This window comes from Cryptomeria japonica, chromosome 6 (assembly GCF_030272615.1).
Source record: "Cryptomeria japonica chromosome 6, Sugi_1.0, whole genome shotgun sequence".
NCBI classification, from domain to species: Eukaryota; Viridiplantae; Streptophyta; class Pinopsida; order Cupressales; family Cupressaceae; genus Cryptomeria; species Cryptomeria japonica.
In genome coordinates, this window is record NC_081410.1 from 605,577,948 (window position 1) to 605,592,127 (window position 14,180).

Consider the following 14,180-nt stretch of genomic DNA (forward strand, 5'->3'; position numbering starts at 1 on the left):
CAAATATTCCTTTTTGGTCTTCCACTAAAAAGGAACTACAAGACTCATGATATGACCATAACTTACCTTATAATACTTTTGGTGACCTTTATTTTATTATGCATTTTAGTTGAATAATTTTGCATCACTAAGATATTGTTGTCCTTGTTAGTTTTCACTATTAGCCTCCATTAGGCAATATGTTTTTGTTTTCAACCTAATTTTACCATATCGAAGTGTGCTTTGAGTTTTTAATCAAATGCAAATAAGTTTTTAGTGTTCTCTATATAATTTATAAATAGGTTCTAAGTTTTCCACCTACTTTTTATGAGTATAACCTATTGTTATCTTTAGTCAACATAATATAACTAACACATATTAAATATTAATTACATTTCTAATAGTTATTATGAGGTTAATGACATCCTAATTGGCGTGGGATCTTTTCCAACAGTAGTTGATTGCTGTTGGTGGCATACTAGGGGTTGGTAACACTACATGGGTATAACCAGAGAGTGATCTACTACCTTTGTGATTGCTTTTGAATTTGTCTCTTTCTTGTTTAGGAGGAGCTGTTTTCTTCTTGGGTCTCTATGTATGCCCCTTTCTCCCCTCCTCCCCATGTGCTCCTATTGGGGCGGAGCCCACTGGGTCTACATCTATTGACAGTGGGCCTATTGAGGTGGACCTAGTTGTTCTGGTTGTTTGAGATCTTCCCCAAGGTTTTTGGGCTCCTTTCTATCCCTTTGCATTCATATGAATACATGATTATTTGTAATTGCTTCTCTTATAAAACGTTTCAAGATACTTTCAAAATTTGATGGTTCTTTTTCTTTTGGGCTCCTTTCCACCCCTTTCCATTCTCATGTAAAATTTGATGGTCTTTTTTCTTTTGTGCTAATTTATTTCTTCCATTTTTAATTTAATGAATCCGATATCTCAAAACTATCACATTTTCATCTCCAAAACCTATCCATCCTCCGACACAGATTTAACCTAGACAATATAACGAGTGATACTGTATTTATTTGTAAAAATTTTAGATGTGCAAATAAAAGAATTGAACTACAAAAATATATCGAAGTTGCAGTCCTACGGTAATACCTGAGGGATCGGAAAAGGAAGCTCTAGCAACCAATCTTTCATTTATTCTTCTTACTGCTAGTACCCTTATAACATGGTTTATATAATATATTCTCACATGGCATTAGCCTCATAAATTTAACCAAAGTTGTTGTTCCATGACTGTGTCTGCTCAATCTGCAGAAAACCTGCAGAAAACCTCTTTATATGGCTATGAATGCGATGAGTTAAAGAATACTTACACTACGCCAAAATCTTAGCATTAAATAGGAGTTTTCTGGTGGAGTCGGTGGAAGGAGGAGGATTACAGGTTCAACACGGACATGTGATTATAATTTGAATTCATTCGAGCTTTGGCCTTTTAATGTTAAAATTTGATGGATCTTCTCAATTTCTATAGTCATGGTTAGTTATAATTCAAAGTATCAAATTATACACTATCATTAAAGTAGTAACGTGCGATGATTACTTGATAGACACCAACAGTATTTTTGTGAAGTTCTACAGTTTTAGATTTGGAAGATACCAAATTGACTATAATTATCTTCTTTTTGATAGAGATGATTCTTTTCTTCATTCATCATAGTTTTACATGAGCATGGATATTTTTGAGTATTATTTGGAGGAGACATCTAAGTGATTGGATCTCATTCTAGCATAAATCTTCACTATATTATCTATTCTCCCTAGATTATCTATTCTCTATTTCATCAGAGGTCTTAAACATTTGATTTGGAAAGAGAAAATTTAAGCATTCAGATGAAAACACTTGATGAATTTTTCAGAGGCTTCATACATCTTAAGTTTTCTTCCTACACATTCCTTTAAGGAATAAAAAGATATCATCTATATGCTTTTGGTTTTATTTTGAAGCGGTCGCAGTAGGAGAGTCGTCGAGGAGAATAGGCGAAACCGTGTAGCAAGAGGAAACACAATGTGATTGAGGCAATGCAGAATCAGACTTATATTATATCATGGAATTCAAATACAAATTCATCAGCAACATGTGGCTTTCAGATTCAGCACCCAGGCCTGATTACAAATATGCACAAAATACAGCATCCCAGTGGAAGCAAGAGTGCGAACCAACTCCGAATCTCCTCATCTTCTAATTATTCTTCTATATCTAAAGATTTGTCTACCATATTCTTAATTACATCGATTTATATGATATTCGTAGCACTAGGATGATTTGCGTCGTCCCAAGATGGAACAATTATCGATGAGTAAAGATGTAACATGTAGACCAACTAAGTCGCCCTCTGCCAAAATAATTCCTCTGGAAACAACATAGAATGATGTGCGGACCTTGGCAAAGATTGGACACAAACCAAGGAACATTGAAGGATACAAAATTAGTCTCTACAAGCTACATAAATGATCTACAAGATTCTCCATTAGCAAACAGGCCAAGCAGCTTCGATTAACGAGCCATAAAACTGTCCCACATTCCAAAAGTGATAACTTGCTGGAGAAAAATCCAAATGACCCACGAACCTAGGATAAGGTAGATGAACATGTCCACAAACAAAGTTCAGCTCCACATGATCCAATGAACAAATGCAAAAAAATGCATAATGAAATGTTGAAACTTCAAAGCCAATCTAAACTGAAAACAAACTGAAATGTAAATATTTTTGGTTGATGCAAGATTGCCAAGAACAAGGGATGTTCTGGAATCATATTGCTTCCTAATGGAAGGAATATTGTCTCATGATCATGAACCATCTTCTACATCCAATTTTCATAACCCACAATTGGTATTGATCTTATTTTGAGGAAGGGCTACATGGCATCTCCTCTTCTCTATTATGGGGAGGAATTTTCTCTCACATGGGGTTTTTTCCTTTACATCTTCTTAAGACAATTTTTCTTGTCTTTTTTCTCTTTATAGGAACAATCTTGTCCCATTAGGTTTCATCCTTTTCTCTATTTTTGAGAGATTTATTTTTTACATGGGTACGTAACCTAGGCTACCGATTTAGACCCATCTTTGCATCATTTGTATTTCTTCGTCATGCTCTCCAACTTGTACTTAAGTGGAGGTGTTTGTGTGAATATGGGTTTTTTAATCTATATTTTCTACTTTGTAGTGTCAAAAAGGTAATAATCTAACTAGTTCCTAGTTAGTATCTTTTCATAGATGTTCACATGTTAATTTTACTGAGTGAGTGAGGAATAATTCTAGAATCTCTCATGGACATGTAATCATATTCTCTAGTTTTCACATGATATAGGATAAATACACTTATCAATGTCTTAAATTACCCTATTCTTCAACCTTTTATAAATAAATAAGGTATCATATGTACATTTTATTGTATTGCATACTTTGTATATGCACATCATTGACCATATTGATATGATATATTTTGCATCAATTATCAAAAAAATAAAATGTTTCTTTTCTTTCTTGGAGAAGGTTAGTTTGGTTTTTGTTGGTGATCTTAGGATCTTCAGTCCTTGAGTGAGTCTAACTATTATTATTGATAGATGCTTGTCTCTGAGTGCTACAGGGAATTCATTATATATACTGTTAGAGTTATCTTTTATTAGCTAATAATTATTTATTTAATTATTAGTCTATTATACTCTATGCTTAAGCTAAACTTAGGAATCTTATACTTTAGGGTTTTCACCTTCAGGGTTTCGAGTATCTTTTTATAAGGATTCTTTCTTTGTATTTTCATAACAACTGTAATTATTGAATTGCATTCTTGTTGCACAATCAATATGACTCCTATTTTCTAGATCTAGGTTTTTTTTCTTTTAGCCGTAACTTGTTCATACAGAGGCCCTCTTTCAAAAAACTTATATCATCGGAAATCTCTTTCTGATCTCTATCCAGATCTGAAGGTTTGAAATTTTGATTTTTCTTTTTTGATGGTGTTTTCCATTGTCAAAGTCAGAGGTTCCTTTTTGCACTCCGAGAGACATAACTTGAGCATCCAGACTCTATTTTTTGAAAAGTTTATATCGTTGGAAAACTTATTTTGTGTTCTTTCCAGATTCTACTCCAGGTATATTTTATTAATTTTTTTTTTATTTTCAACACTCTGGAGAATATCTTGGATGTTTCAGGTCCTAGGATCTCTGTCTTTGTGTAGGATGTCTCGTCTTTAGCTGTTCTTTCTAGTTTTGGTCTTTTGTCTCTTTTGATTATTGTATAGCATTTTATTAATGCAAACACACTGAGATAAAGTATCATCATGCATTGTATACTTGGGATCTTGCACATCTTGTGCCTTATTGTACATGCACTACTTATAAAGTGCCATGAGGGGATTGATGTTTGCCTTTTGTTTGCCATCTAACTTTGTCAAAGTGAGTGTTCCTTCCACGACATTAGCCTCATGATGTGTTTCAAGTGAGTGTTCCTTCCATAACACTATGTACTTTCTCTGCACCTTCGATGTTATTGGTTCTTCATCATGCAAATCTTGTTAGCTGTTCTTTTCAGTGTACTTGTCCCTCTCCCTTTTTAGCATTATGGGGAGATTTGTCCTGTTGGTTCTAATACTAAGTTGGTTCGATTGATGAGTTCTTCAGGCTTTGGTGTTTCATGCCATTTGTATCTTCGATTTCAGTTGTTTGTATTTGTTTGCCATCTGATTCGAGTAGTGTCATTTGAGGGTACTCATGCAGATTACAGTCTTCTCTACCTGGTCATGTTCTATTTCAGTGGAGGTTCTTTAGATTAGCAGTTACTCTTCGACAGTGTTTGTAGCTATTTCATGTTTCAGTGGTGTTCTTCATGCTTTTTTTGTTCCTATCTTCTGGAACACTCTTGTTTGGAGGCTTCTTAGTCCTTCACTTGACCTTTCATCTCTTCTTGGAGAGGAGTTTTGTTCCCATAGGGTTTTCTCATTTTTCTCCACTTTAAAGATATTTTATTGTACCTGGGTACCTCATCAGGCCTAGTTGTCAGGTCCCATTCTTGCTTTCCTGCACTTTTAACATGCTTTTTTAGTCCTTAGTTGTTTTTTAGCTACTCCCTAAGTTCATCTTAAGGAGGTCTATTATACTCTATGCTTAAGCTAAACTTGGGAATCTTATAATTCTTTAGGGTTTTCTCCTTTAGGGTTTTGAATATCCTTTTATAAGGATTCTCTCTCTGTATTTTCATAACAATTGTAATTAGTGAATTACATTCTTGTTGCACAATCAATATGACTCCTCTTTTCTGGATCTTTGAATTCTAGCCTCCATACCTTTTTTGCTTCTCTCCTTCTGTGATAGGTTTGCATGTAGGTAGGTGATCTTTAAGAGCTGTAGAGTTGATTTTTCCTCAACTCCAATATATACAAATATTATTTGTGTTACCCTATCATGTAAAGATGTTGGCTGGGATTTGATAGACTAGCATTGAATTCCACATATTTGTCTATGCTCTACATTCTTATGAACCTAAGATTCCATATCACCTTGTACTACACGTATTAGGGTTCCAACTAAACCCATAGTTATTTATTCTTATTTTACAACTAATTTTATTTTGTAACATCAAGAAATGGTGAATAATAGACTTTCGTGATAGTTATTTATAGCTAATTTAAGAAAATTAATGCCTATAGTAAACATTTTACATAATCTCATAACCTTTGACAAAAGATAGAACTATAAATCTTTTCCTACTTATTTTATTCCTACTTGATACATTATCTCTTTTAAGAATAATTTTTTACTTCTTTATTTATTTATTTTCTTGAAACATAAATTCTATTTTTCATTTATAATCAATAGACTTAAATTATGCATCTAAAACTTGTCTAATATCCCTTTCCCTAATATATTATCTTTCGTATAGTTATGCCTACTAAAATATTTTATCCAGATCTTAACTATTACCATTAACTATTACCATTATAAGAATCTTTTCATAGATTGTGAAACTATACACTTGCTCAAAATGTGGTTTATTCAACCATCAAAGACTATATATTCTCATTTTTATAGTGTTCATTGAATTTGTACAAACTTCTAAATATTCTATGCGTGTACACCTTTGTTCATAATTATTAAAGAGAATGATAAATACCATACAATGTATCTGCCACAAAAGTTTTTCTCGACGTAGTAAACGTTCTCCTCCCACGTTGACTTAAGTGGTAATATGGTGGTGATAAGACCTTACGTCCCCTTCTTCGCGTTAACTTCGCGTTCCCCTCCCTCCACCGATCAGTCAAACTAAGTCTATTTAATGTACATTCAATTCAAGTATTTTGGAATTAGGTTTTCTTAAACTCGGATTCTTATCACTATACAAAAACTATCTGGAAGACTCAAGATTTTACTGTCATGGATGCTCAATCTCTTAGTGTGATGCGGTGTAAGAGGATATTATACAACGTCCCAGGCTGTAACTGTATTCGCAGTAAGGAGAATGAAAGAAAGTTGGCTGTTAAAGCTTGCTTCTCTCATGCCTCAGGTAGTATCGTGACTGAATGTTCACTATACCTTTGTTACAGTTCCATTGTACTATTTGGTCATTTCTAAGGTCTATATAAGTAAATTGGGGGTGCAAGAAAGGGTTTGTTTAAAAAATGGATTTTGATAAAATCATGGTTTTATGGGTTGGAAGACGATGATCATACATAATGAAAATGAGTTTTATAACCTCTACGAAAGTTTAGGGTTTTGTTATGGATACAGTCTTTACAAGCATAGTTAAAGGGGTGTGCATTGACATTGAATAGGTGGTTAGCATGCCTAGATGTTAAAATGTATTCTTAAAAACCAAATAAGAATGACAAAGTTAAAATAAGGGACTAATATTTTGAAGGAAAAAATCTAGTTATGAAGGTTTAGGCTAAGACAATTTCTTTTTACACTCAGTGTCCTATGATGATGCAAATTAGCTAGAGGACATAGGTTTTGGGTTGAAGAATGAAGTTTTGTCTATTAGAATTTCGGTTGGATCGATGATTAATGGATACTAATAATAACTAAAAAATACAGTAAAAGTCATCTAAATAAAATGATACCTTATTTAAAGCATTATTAAATTAGGATCTAGCTCATAAGAATTGATGTGGCATGATTATCTTGGAATGATAAAAATCTTATAATGATGGGATCTAGGAGAGAAATCACTTGAGAAATTATAAATCAATGTAATATTTTTTTTCTCTTGTTAGAATGGAAAACATTGATGAATTGCGGTAAAAATGATTTTCTTATTAAGATAATTAATTTTCCACAATCCATAATTTTGGTATGTGGTGACTGATCATGCTAGTATTGTACACTTGTAAAAAAAATCATCCTTTTTTGTTGAAAACCCGACATTGAAAAAAACCCTAAAAAAGATCGACTTTGTATGTTGCCCTAAAAAAATTGCATGTTATAAGCATCTGGATTCTGGAATGAAAAGGCCATTGTAATGGTGCGGTATTGTTTTACTGGATAATAAGCAAAGATTAGATAGTGATGTTCTGTGGAAGTAGCCCATCTTGGGTGAACCACGATAAATCTTTGTGTTATTTTGTGTTGTGTATTTTTTTTTCATCTTTGTGTATTCGAATTTGCATATAATTGTTAATTTGTATTTGCTTCGCATCTACCAAAATTCTAAAACATAATTGTCATTGATCTTGTTTCTAGATTAGATTATGTATGTTTATTTCCATCCTCTGTCAAAATGATTTAAAGGTTGGGCCTAATTATAGATTTGATTATAAAATTTGAGTAAATGATCACTAATGTAATAGTATTATATTGAATAAGATTCAATCACATGTATTTATTAGGATTTCTACATGGAATACCTAAATTTACTAGTATTGAAGTGTATGGAACACATTGAATTAATTTTATGTTCACTTTCTAGGAAAGGTTAAGTAGCAATGGTCATCTACGGATTGTTGAATTTTTTAATACAAACACCTACAAGATCAAATGGTAAGAAAAAACACCTTCCACAAGCGAGAGTTGCACAAAAAATTGCTATATCACTCAAAAGTAAAGAATATAGAATTACAAGATGAGTGGCAATTATACAATAAAGTGCTTATAAAGAAAGAAAAAAGATAAGTTTAGGAGAACTAAAGTGAAAGAATGAGGATCTAAATAAAGCTCAACTCTACCTAAACTAGATGCATAAAATCTAAACTAGGTGCACAACTAAAATAAGAAATCCAAAGTGAAGTTTAAAAAAAAAGCATATCTGGTTGTAAAAATGTAACAAATCACTAAATATGTTCTAACATCCCCCCTTAAGTGAATTTTAGGGTGATTAAAAAACTCTAAATGCATGAATGTAAAAATGAGTCCTGTCAACAAAAGGCTTAATTAGGTACCCATGCGCAAACCAATGAAGTATCTCTAAGTAGAGAAAAGGGGAAAAACCATGTGGGAAATAACCCCCTCTCCAAAAAGGAGTGATTCAATGCATGAAAAGAAAAATGAAATGGTAAGAAAATGGAAGGATGGCCTTAGATAAGCCCCCCAAGGATAACTTCCTTCACCCCAAGCATTGATCACAACTAACGATAATGTGGGGACACTAAGGGTTTAGTGAAGATCGGTGCAACCCGCTCCTCTATACATATGTAATACTAGATGCGAAGACCATCTTGAGTCAATTACTGAATAAAGTGCATGAGGATCTCAATGTGCTTAGTTCATTGATGCTCCACTAGGTTGTGAGAAATGTGAATTCTCTTGGAGTCACCAAATCAAATTTATAGGTATATTTTCCAGATTCATGCTCAATTTCTCAGAGGAAATTATTTCTTGATTTTAGGCTTTATCTTCATTCTTGTTGCACTAGGGTTTGTGGTTTCTTTTTGTGGGGGAATCACTTTGTCTTTCTCAGATCCTCTTCATACCTTAGCCCTATTTTAGACTATGTTGTTCATCTTACACCCCATAACCATGTCACACCGAGAAGGATCAAATGACAAAATTTCTTATATGTCCAAGAATTTTTGGTTTACTATTGATGAGACCCAACCCACATTGGATCATTCATTTGAGGTTTTTCAGCACAAAAAAAAGATGGATGAGTCTATGGGATTGATTTGCATACATGTTTCTGATAATCTCCTAGTTCACCTTGAGTTGTGCACTACTCCAGGAGCCATCTGGACTAATTTCAAGGATCTTTTTGGGAAAGTTAATGAGTTGTGAGTAATTCAACTAGAGATGGAGTTGACCGAATTGGTGCCTGATTCATTTCCCACTATTGAGGAATTTCTAAAGAAGTTCAAATATCTCAGATCTTTGTTGAAAGATTTTGGTAATGAGAAATTTGACAAAGAGTGTGCCTACTTGATATTGCTTAAGCTTCAGAGGCCTTTCCAGGTCTTTGCATCTACATTTTATGCTTCCATGGATTATTTGCGTACAACCTTCACTTTTCCCTCTTTTGCGGTCTTTTTTTGAGGTCTTTTGTGAGTGGTCGACACAAGAGCAGCCTTTGTTGACTGAGTGTGATTTAATTTCAGTGTCCTCCTCCCAGACCTTCGCTGCTCAACCATTTAAAGGAAAACAAACTAAAAAATCATATCCTAAGATGCAATCTTCATTATACATTTAGAGTTCCTCTAAGCCCCATCTTTAGTTATATTAGAAGTCCAAATCCACTCCACCATAGGTGCTAATTATTCTAAATCAAGCGAGTCTTCCTCCAAGATGAAGAAGAATTCTGGTGAACCTTGCAGTTTTTGGGGCATGAAGGGAAATCTTGTTACTAGTTGTTGGAAGAGACTAGAGGCTTTAGAGGAGGCCATGCAACAACATCACATTTAGTCCCCCGAGTCTTTTTCCTGAAACAAAGGAAAAGGTCAAGCTCTTTTTGCATGGGCCTTGTCTATAGATGCTACTTGGATACTTGATTCAAGTGCTTCTCACCATATGACACACTCTTAGGATCTAGTTGATTCTCTTTGAGATTCTAGCACTACACAAATTGTAGTGGGGGATTCTACTCATCTTTTAGTTATTAGTTCGAGCCTTATTCAACTTGAGAATGGCTTTCTTTAGAATGTACTTATGCTTGAGATTTATAACAACCTTCTCTTAGTGTATCAGATTTGTCATTCTGGGATGAGAAAGATAGTTGAGTTCACACCACATGATGTGATTATCAGAGACCTCCATGATCTTGATGTTGTTGTGGCCACTAGGAGTGTTGATCTTGCATCTTAGTTATACCCCTTTGATGGTTTTGAGAGTGCAACTCCTATTGGTTCTTCCTTCATGGCTTCTGCAGATTCATTGAGTAAGATTTGGCATGAACCCTTTGGTCATGTCAACTATAGTTATTGACAACAAATGAGAACTTAGTCATTAGTGTTTGGGCAACCTTAAATTTATTGCAATAATGGTGTTTTCTGAGGTCACTGAGGCTTCACTTGGTATGAAATACTATATCACGTGCATTCATATTGGGGGTTTAATATCCCAAAAATGAGGGTAGAATATATTTCCCATTGATGAAAATAGGGGGCTTTTAAATCCAAGCTATGAAAAAATAGAATATCTAGTAAAAATATGGGGACTTTTAATTTATGACGTGTATTAGGACGGGGCGACAAAAAGGGAGTTTAGGGCTCTATTTTTTGAAAATAGGGGGAATCTTTAGTATGCCATGAACGAACATTCTATAACCTAGGTTCACTAAGTGAAGTCCTCATGGCCGAGGTTGTGTGCTTGGTAAGCATCACAGGGATTATTTTCCTTCAAGTATATCTCATCATGCTAAGGCACCCTCAGAGTTAGTGCATAGCGACCTCGTGTCCTTTTCCAACTCCATCTTTTTTGGGAAAAAGTATGTGCTCACATTCATTGATGACTTCTCCAAGTGTACATGGGTGTACATTTATAAGTACAAGAGTGATGTCTTTTCTTTCTTCGAGAGGTAAAAGGCATTTGTGGAGAAGCAATCTAGTCTTTCTATTAGGCAAATACATGCAAATAATGGGGGCGAGTATGTCAATCAGGAATTTTGGGACTTTTGTACTGAGTATGGCATCCTTCATCATCTTATAGTTCCTTATACCCACCAACAGAATGGTGTTGCAAAGAGGAAGAGGAAAACTCTTTGAAAGATGGCTAATTGCATGATTTAGTCTCAGGATAAGGATGCAACATTTACAGTTGAGGCAGTGGTTTTTTCTAATTATATTTAGAATTGGATACCTCACAAGGTATTGCAACAGATGATTTCAAAGGAGACTTGGTCCCATGTCAAGATTGATGTGTCTTCATTCAGAATTTTTGGGAGTGTTCCTTGGGCATTTATTCTAGATGCATAGAGGAAAACCATGGATAGGAAGAGATAACCACTTTTTTTTTTTTTGGCTACTATGAGGATTCTAAGGCGTACAAGTTGTTTGATCTTGTTTCTAAAGAGGTATTGTTTTTTTCAGATGTCTAGTTTGATGAGTGCTATCCTTCAATGGAGTCTCCATCACTAGCTTCTGTGCCACTCCTTATCCCTCCTTCTTCATTCCTTAAGGATTCTTTACCTTATGAGGATGAGGAAGATGTTCCAATTCATCCCCCACAACTTGTCACACCACTTCCTAAGTGGACCCGTAATACTATTAATGCAGTTGGAGATCAGCCAGGTGATCCTTCCAATTCTCATTACACTCATTCACAAAGTTCTGAGGTCTCTCTTACAATTCAAGCTATTTCTGTAGATCCTTATAATTTTGTAGATGTGAAAAGTATTCCATAGTGTGATCAAGCTATGATAGAGGAGTGTTCTTCATTGGTGGAGAACCACACTTGGGATCTTGTTCCTCTTCCTGAGGGGAGAAAGTTGGTGCAGTGCAAGTGGGTGTATCATATCAAGTATGTTGTAGATGGTTTCATTGATAATTATAAGGCTTGTCTTATTGCTAAGGTTTTTTCATAGGCTGGGGGTATTGATTATTCTGAGACTTTTTCTTCTATTGCTAAGATGGATTCTATTGGACATTTACTTTCTTTTACAATTTCACGGGGATGGTTAGTTTATCAGATGGATGTGAAGAGTTCCTTCTTGCATGGTGATCTTCATGAGGAGATCTATATGGATTAGCCATGGGGTTTTATTTAGGAATCTTCACTTCTTTGAATGGTTTGACGTTCATTATATGGTTATGAACAAGCCCCCTGAGCTTGGTTTGAGAATATGGACACATTCCTACTTTCTACTGGTTTCACATGTTGCCATTTTGATCCTGTAGTTTACACTTTGTGTCTAGAAGGAGATATTTTGATGTTGGTCTTCTATGTAGATGATTTGATTCTTATTGGCAGTTCTTCTTTCATGATTCAAAGTGTTCAAACAACATTGATGAAGTAGTTTCACGTGATAGATCTTGGTCTTTTGGATTACTTCCTTGGACACATGGCACTTTTTCCACATGTCTTCCCCCTTGGACACTTGCCATCTCATGAGCAAGGCTCCTTGACACTTGTCACCACAGGGATGACAAGTGTCTCTTCCTTCAATCTCTTCTTCAACTTCCTCAATGGTGGCCCTTGATAGCTTTAGATCAGATCTCGATCATTGATTCCCGCCACCTCATCTTTGGCCTTGGAATTCTTAAAAATATCCTCCATTTTTTAGCAATAAGGATCCCTTGCATTCATAGCTTTAGCATCATTACTATAGGCAATTTTTATTTCAATCATCTAGTAATTAGCATTTTGGAGTAATCATAGCATTGCATTTTATATCATTTGCATAATCAATCATGATCAAGTAGCTACTCAACTCTTGAGTTGCCACTTTGGAGGTCATTACTACACTAAGAGCCAATCAATCCAACACCTTCAAGGTCCTCAAGAATAGAGGAAAATGGGACATTTCAAGGAAGGCTTATGGTTTGCATTTTTAATTTAGTTTTCAATTAAGCTTTTCATTTATGTTTTATTGTCTCATTATATGTGTATGCCTTCTTATATACTAAATTTTTAGCACCACATTAATTGGCGCATGCCACCACGTGCTCCGACGGGGCCCGCGGTAGTGCCACCACCCCACAAGAACAAAAAATGGTATATTTTTTCTTGAAAAAACGTGATAAATGCATTAATGAATTTATTTTTTTGGGATACAAATTGAAATTATTTTGAAAAATCTTAAAAACCCATCTCAAAAATGTAATTTTTTTACAGACCCATCTGACGAAAAATGCTAAAAATGATTTTTTATGCAAATAGCTTTTTTTTTCAAAAATCAACTAAAAATTAAAAAAGTTGTGTTTTCTCATAGTACGTACTAGTGGACCGTATGCCGAAGGACACTCGTATCGTCGAACTTGCTCAAACCTATGCTGGTGGTATGGGATCACCATTTCTTTCTCCAAAGCAAATTTCTCAAACAACTGAAGGGCACAAATGAAGAGTGGTAAAAGCAATTCACCTATTTAAACTCACAATGGGGCATTTAAGTGGGATTTTTATTCCACTGATTTTTAATCATCTAATCAACTAATCAACCTAGCAAGGCAGCATTTTCAAATTTTGTATCAGGAAATGAATCAGATCGACTCTAAAAATCTCTAAATATCAGAAAATCATTAAAAAACTAAAAGTCATAAAATTTTAAAAAATTTCAAAAAAATCGCGAAAAATTCAAAAATTATCTGATTCATCTCCTGAGGGGGCATCCTCGCATCAATATCTATCAGTCAACATCTAGGGCATCATATCAAGATTTATCATCTCAAAGATTGAAACCGCATCAAATCCGCATCATATCGAGATTCATCATCTCATAATTAAATCAGTATCATATCGAAACCAAATCTGCATCAAATCAAGATCAAATTTGCATCCTATCTTAATATCAGCAACATCATGAATCGAGTTTCCTTTGAACCAATGCATTGTCACACATCACTTCAAAGAGGGGAAAAATCTATACACTTAAAAATGGTTTGAAGATAGTTAATTAAATACACAGTTATTTGATTAATTGCCCTTCCAAATTAATTGAATTCACAAGCAATTTGATTAAATTCTCTATTCATGTACTAGTATATAGATCTACATGATTTATTTATATAGTTCATTTCATATCCCCCTTTGATTAATTAATTCTAAATTAATTAATGTCCCCCCATATAAATCAATTCTTCTAATCCCTAATTAAAATTAACAAACTCAAGTTTGTT